Consider the following 7272-nt stretch of genomic DNA (forward strand, 5'->3'; position numbering starts at 1 on the left):
TATAAAAGGAGGGGGGAAAGACCTTTTACAATGGGTTGCCATAAGGTTTTATACAAGGATGTTCCTTAAATTTCCTAAAATTTCAATTCATAAAAGTGATAAACTATGTGGGACACCAGGCCACCAATTAGGAGATCATCAGCTCTACCTGGGACTGTTGTGGAGGTTAATAAAATCAATGAACCGTGAACCTTTGTCTCTATGAATTTCTACTTTAACAAATGAGCCTTTAAATCATTTAACAATAAATGTTTTTGTTTACATAATAAAAACATAACAATATCTATGCAATTAATAAACATCACTTAGTTACTAAGATTAATTATCCTGTCAGCTATATATCTACATCTATATCTATTCTCTCTAAGCTATGTTATCTATGACTATTCTTCCTCAGAAGAAATATTATTATAAACCACCAGAACTGCTCTTTTAACAGACTTCCAAACTGCTCAAAGTTGTTTGACGGAAGATCCTAGAAGAGTTAAGACCTAAGACCTAAGGCCAAATAGCTAAGATGAGTGAAGATCGAAGAGCAAAGAGTTTCTGACAAGAATCTCCTTTTATACTGCTAACTATGACAGTTAGGGTAGGACCCTGGAGATTCAAACCTATTAGCTGCCCTCTGATTGGCTTATGTATCTGTCCATTCCAAAATCCATTAATAGGCACAGCTATAGAGAAATTAATTTTCTCTAACAGGGACTCTACATGGGGCTGTCCTTTAAAAGTATCCATAAGCTCCAATTATTTCCAAATCAGCCACCCGTATGGTTTTGTGCAGACTCAGTTGTGTCACCTTTCCTGTGGTAGTTGTATTGGCTGACAATTTGCTTCTGGGTACAATTCAAGGTGCTGGTTGTCACCTTTAAACGTTGCTTGGAATCAGGTTATTTGAAGACCTGTCTCCTCCTGATCACATCCCTGTGATCCAGTGGAGGCAGGGGGCAGGGATGTGTGTCCTCTCTCTTAAATCAGGACATCTGGTGGGACACAGAAGAAGTGTCTACTTTGTGATGGCTCCCTCCCTCTGGAACATCATCCATGCTGAGATTAGATTGGTCCCTCTTTTTTAAAGCCCTGAGCACCTGGTTTTGTCAATAGGCCTGTGGAACTCAGAAGGGGTTGGAACCTATAAAGTGGCTCAACCAATTGATTGCTATCCCCAGCGGTGTGTTTTTATTCCTTGTATATTTTTTAAGCATCTCAGAGACACTGATAGTGAGTGTGGGACCATATAAATTCTCTTAAATAGATAGATAAAAAAGAACTTGCTACAATATATGTCATAAGGTGTTATTCAAGGATGTTCCTTAAATTTTAATTTCTAAAACTGGTAAACTATTTGGGACATCATGCCACCACTTATGAGAACATGGGAAGCATTACTTGCAGAGTAACTAGATTCTATCTGAATTAGGGTTGCACTTTCATTATAATTTCGGCTACTTGTCCTGTCCATAGAATCAATCAGTCTGTCTGCCTGTCCATCCATCCATCCATGCATCCATCTATCCATCCATCCATCCGTCCATCTCTCTACTATGATTTATCTATTTCTGTCCCTCCACCCCTCCTTTATGGATATCTGGATATCTAGATACTTAGCTATTTAGCTATCTATTTATAATAAATTATAATAAAACATAACATTAAACATACTCTTTGTGGTGTGGAAATGACATCCTTTTGTGCAGCTCACTATACTTTTACAAACTGGGTGGAATTTAGTTAATGATGTCATCGTACATTTTACATCTTTCAATCCCTTTCACTTGCCATAGCAGGTTTGTTTCATTTTATTACTTTATTTCATTTCATTTCATTTCATATTAGTGCTTCATTTCATTTCATTTATTATTATTATTATTATTTTACAATATATACCACTTTATTATTTTACAAACTACCAAAGACAGCAAACATATCCAATATACCATCTCCCTTATTTTTTCCACATAGCAACAACCCTGTGAGAAACAGTGTTTGGTCCAAAGTTACCCAGTTGGCTTTCATGGCCAAGACACGGCTTGAACTCATGGCCCCTTGGGTTCTACCGCAGTTCCTTACCCTCTAGACCACACTAAAATCCCATTAAATCTAGAAATTATAGAGAAACCTCAATGAAAAAAAGAGGATGGATTGCAAAGGCACCAAATATCAGGTTCTTTCCCTGAAATTGCATACAAACCACCTTTGATCTTTTAATTAGGAGAGCCAGAAAGCACGCACAATGTACTAATTTCTTTTTGTGAGTTGCTCTCTGTGGTTTAGCTCAGGCCTGAAAACAATGATGTAGCATTTTGGCAGGAATATGCATTCCAGTAAAGCAGCACTGGAGGACAAGATGGAGAAGACCTCCACAGCTACCATGGCTTTTCCTTTTGTGCTCAAATAGGCTGGAAAGAAGGAGATCCACACACTGCAAAAGGCCAACATGCTGAAGGTGATGAACTTGGCTTCGTTAAAGCTGTCAGGTAATTTACGGACAAGAAAAGCCACAATAAAGCTGGCGATGGCCAAGATACCCATGAAGCCCAAGACACAGTAGAAGAATGAAGTTGACCCCTCATTGCATTGTAAAATCATTTCTTGGAGCTCTGAATGCATGTCCAACTCAGAGAATGGCGGATAAGTGAACAACCAAAGAATACAAATCATTACTTGGAATAGAGAACATGAGAGGACAATAGAAAAGGCCAATCTTTTCCCCACCCACTTCCTCATCTGAGAACCAGGTTTAGTGGCCATGAAAGCCACAACCACGGTGATAGTTTTAGCCAGAACACTAGAAATGGCCACTGAGAAAGTGATGCCAAAAGTTGATTGTCGGATTGTTAGGTTGATTGTTAGGTTGGCTGAGGAAGAGCAAAGAGGAGAGAAAACAGAGCTGAAGAGAGACAAGCAGAGTGTAGGTAAGGGACTGGTTGTTGGCTTTGACAATGGGAGTATCCCTGTGCTTAATAAAAGTTCCAAGTACCCAAGATGTCAAGAAGAAGAAACAAAGAGCTACTGAGGCCAAACCAATTCCTAATGTTTCTTCAAAGCTTAGAAAGACCAGCAATTTCAGGATACATCCATTCTTTTCTTTATTGGGATAATGATCTTCTGAACATTGAAAACAATCATCCATATCTGGAAAGAAAATCAAGGAATTTATCATCTAGGTATCCTATAGTATTCAAATTACTTTCTGAATGGGTGAGAGTTGTTATAACTTTGAGTTCTTTCCACCGTTTACCAGATTGATCACGTTTCTATGAAAATTCAGTTTTTCCTCAAATGGAAAATTTGAGGACTGGCTTAAAACGAAGCAGAAATGGAAGGAATATTATTCTTTGAAATGCAACCCTTTGTATCATTTTAAATTTTTTTGCAACGTAGGCCATTTGGACTTTCGCCATTTTCTCTCAAACATGGAAAAGAAAACCGTAAAGATATATGTAAGTCTCTAGTAACAGAGTGTATTGACCTGAACAACAGTCACAGCTATAAAAATGAATATTCACTAATAACTAAAAGTATTAGTTATTTGCATACTAAGGTGTGCAAATTACACTTTGCTTATTAAAATAAAATAAAAAAAATATTTATTTAGTATATGGTGATGTTACATTAGCCAGGAGACTATAATGCTTATACAGACTAGTACTTGGCTGCCCTAAGACTGCTAGCTCTGTTTGTCTATGAAGATTCTCAGTCACCCAGGTCTGACTTTGGTTGTCCCAGAGATGCTTTTTCAAGAGGCAACTTGACTTTCTTGTTTTTTCTTTGAATATCTTTCGCTTCTCCTCCAAGAAGCTTCTTTAGCTCTGACTGGGTGGTGGGGAATGGAAGGATTTATATTCCTTGCAGACAGATGCTCATTAAAAAGCAACTTTGGGAGAACCATGACCTGGATGAATGAGAACCTCCATTGACATTTAGCTATGCACTTTGGGATGAATACCCTTCAAATGGTGTGGAAGTATGAATGGATTTCCAGGAAAAAGATTGCAGAGTACAGGAACCATTTGTGCTTCAGTTTGAGAAGCAGACAACAGAGACTCATCCCCAACAGCCTGTGTCTGTCTTCCACAGTGAAGGGACACAGGGCAAAAAGGAACACAGCTGCACAAAGCACAGCTCCACAACACAGTCCTTTCAGCAGTTTCAAGAAGGCTCCATACCATTTGCACTACTCAGGTGCAAATGACCTGCTCCCAAGTTGCATAGGCAGGGGGATGGGGAATCAACCCTCGCAGCTGCATTGAGGAATTTGCACCTCGGTCAAAAGAAAACACATCCTAGCTGGCCAAAGTCAAGGCCATCTCCACAGAAACCAGTAATGGCTGGAGGGAATGACTTTCATGACCCGCAAAATTGCTTCGTTGGGGAATGTGACTTATGACACACCTTGGGGGAAGGGGAAAACAGAGTCAGAGGCAAGGTACGAATTGAATGACGTCAGAGCTGGCTTCATTTGGTTTGTGCCAATATGGTGCTCCTAATAAACAACTGGATTTTTCTTGAAACTTGGTTTGAGGTTCCTGCTTTTATTAGGGCATCGGTCAGAACCCTGACAGCAGCATCATATGGGTCCTGTCCCTACATTAAAGCTGCCTCACAAATGGACATCCCAAATGGGAAGTGCAGTGCCAGCAGGATTCTAACCGTCCACATGAAGTGCCAGCTCAGCTCCCCACCGAAGTGGTACCTATTTATCTCCTTCCATATAACATACTTTCGAACTGCTAGATTGCCAGAAGCTGAGATGAGTAACGGAAGCTCACCACCCCACACCATGCTAGGACTCAAACCGTTGGAGCTTAATGACCTTCTCTAGCATCATTAAGCTATTGAACCACTGCTCCTCTTTCTTTGCTTAAATCAACCTAATGAAAACTTCCTGGAATATCTAACCTACCCGTTTGGTTTGAAATCTTCCCTTCTGGACATGGAACACAGTCATAGCAACAGAATTGTTTTCCTTCAATCTCCTTCTTCCAGTATCCAGGAAAGCAATGGTCATTACACAGAGAAATTGGAAGTACCTGGTGATAAACATAAAAGATTCTTGCAAAGGGAGGTTTTCAGAAAAAAACATTTATTAATCCTGCAGGATCTAATCTGGGACAGTCACCGGGACCAAAGGTGGACCAGTGACTGACTCAAAGTAGATTCTTCAACATTATTCTGGGACACCTTCATTGCTGAGTTATTAATCACCATCTTTTATTGGGGTAAAGAATTCTTTACTTCTCCAAAGGGCTAGTGAATATTACCTGGCTGGATTTATATTATGCATTAAAATTTGTTGAAATTACAGTGATGAGGAAAACGGCCTCTTTGAAAAAGGCAAGTTGCATAAATAAATATGAGGGATGAAAATGTTACGGAAATAAGGCAACGTTCATAATTTGAAAGGTAATTGCAACCAAAAAGAAAATCTGACTTCTACATTGCAAAATCATTTTGTCAATTCGATTAATGCTTGATCATGGGCCATATTTGTTCCTAGAATGCCATTTTTTCTTGCAAACATAGAAATTAGATTTCTAAAGAGGCTTTGCTCAATGTGGTTCAAGGGACTCTATTTGGGATCATAATAGCTCAAGATACAGTCCATGAAATGAGTCCATGCCTGATTAAAAGCTGGGTGCCAGACAATCAAATCTTCATCAATGAATAATTCTTTGCCTGTTGGAGAACTCGGATCTATTCTTCCGACACTAACTCTTTGAAAAGACCGATTGGGAAATGTGATGAGGTTGATGATATCAAATCCACCCATTACTTCCCCTTTTTCATTCAGAGAAACTTTCTCTCCAGGCGAATTGTTAAAAGAAATGCCATGTAGAAACAGATGGAGCTATGTGAAAGAGAATGAAAAAGAGAGAGAATTTAAAGGATAATACAGGTAGTCTTCTACTTACAACAGCTTGTTTAGTGACTGTTTGAAGTTACGAGGGCACTGAAAAAAGTGACTTATGACCTGTTTTCACACTGGATTTTATAAACAGAACATATTAAGACTTTCCGCCATAAGTTCAAATGGTAATTCTAGATCAAATTGCTCATTGAAATAAAAGAAGCATCCAATGCAGAGAGAATACCTGCTAAGAGTGCAAAAGTGGAAGGTCAGTTTTTTTACGCAGCATAGTTTTTTTCCTATTGAACCCCGATATGAATAGAGCCTGCAAAGCATGAGCCACAGCATAAACAGCATTGTAGACACTGTAGCTTTGGCCAGTCATTTCCATTTCAAACACAGGCCCAGGAAGATCCTCCAGTTTCTTTTCCACTGGGCACTGCCTATTGGACATTTCTTGCAATTCTGACTTTGAGAATGAACAATCAAATGATTGTTCCCAAACATCTTGTAGAAACCCATCTCTGTTGTCTGAATGAGGTTTGATGGTCTGAAGAAACTCTTTGAAACCTACAACTGCTCTTGAATGAACCATGAAGGAAATAGCCCCGTGGAACATCTGGAGATCCCAACTGATTTGAAAGCCGGAGAGCATAAAATCAATCTGTGCAGTCATGATCCACACCCTTCTAAATAATTCAGTTTGCTTGTTTTCAGGATCTGCTACAAATACGATAGCCCTGAGGCACATAATTGTCCCTGGTTCTCCATAGACTAGAAATGTGGTGGTGTTGCTGTTCCCCAAATTTATGTAAATATCTGAGACCATGTGATCAAGTTCTCCAAAGTGTTCTATGTGGACTAGTTGTGAAAGCCTTTGTATGAACGATGGACAGATTCCATTTTGTGAAAGTATGGGCTGAATTTTCTGTAGGAAACGTTCTCCATTGTTGTTATCCATAGTAAAAATCCCAATCCATGTCCATCTGAAATGATGAAGCAGTTGGATAATTCCAATGTATTGATGGTCCTCTTTTGGGACCATGAAATAGAGTGAAGAGAGCTCACTGGTCTGAAACTCCTCTTGAGCTAATGAGCCATATGTCAGCTAAAATAAAGCAGAATAATACTCTCTTGAGTCATAAAACCCTGTTGAATCATTAGCTCAAATCCAATCTTTCTGGATCTAGTTTTCCTGTAAAAAATATCCAAAGAAGGAATTTTTCCTCTATTTCTTTTGAAATATTAGTATAGAATGTAATTTCTAGGAATTATTTCAAACACATTATAATAGTTCATTTGCTTGAACAAGATGAGAGTGTGCTACATTCAAACCTTCCCTCTGGAATGGAATGACTCTAGATACTCACTTCTATGGTTGGCATTGTAGCTTCATAAAAGAGTGCTAAGGTCTGTGGAAC

General features: G+C 39.0%; 1 pseudogene; it reads right to left on the reverse strand.

Annotated features, from left to right (window-relative positions):
- Positions 1-2238: 2238 nt before the first annotated feature.
- Positions 2239-6812, reverse strand: LOC148113666 (vomeronasal type-2 receptor 26-like; annotated as a pseudogene).
- Between the last annotated feature and the right edge of the window lie 460 nt (positions 6813-7272).

Source organism: Pantherophis guttatus, chromosome 4, assembly GCF_059756535.1.
Source record: "Pantherophis guttatus breed Tessera chromosome 4, ASM5975653v1, whole genome shotgun sequence".
NCBI lineage: Eukaryota > Metazoa > Chordata > Lepidosauria > Squamata > Colubridae > Pantherophis > Pantherophis guttatus.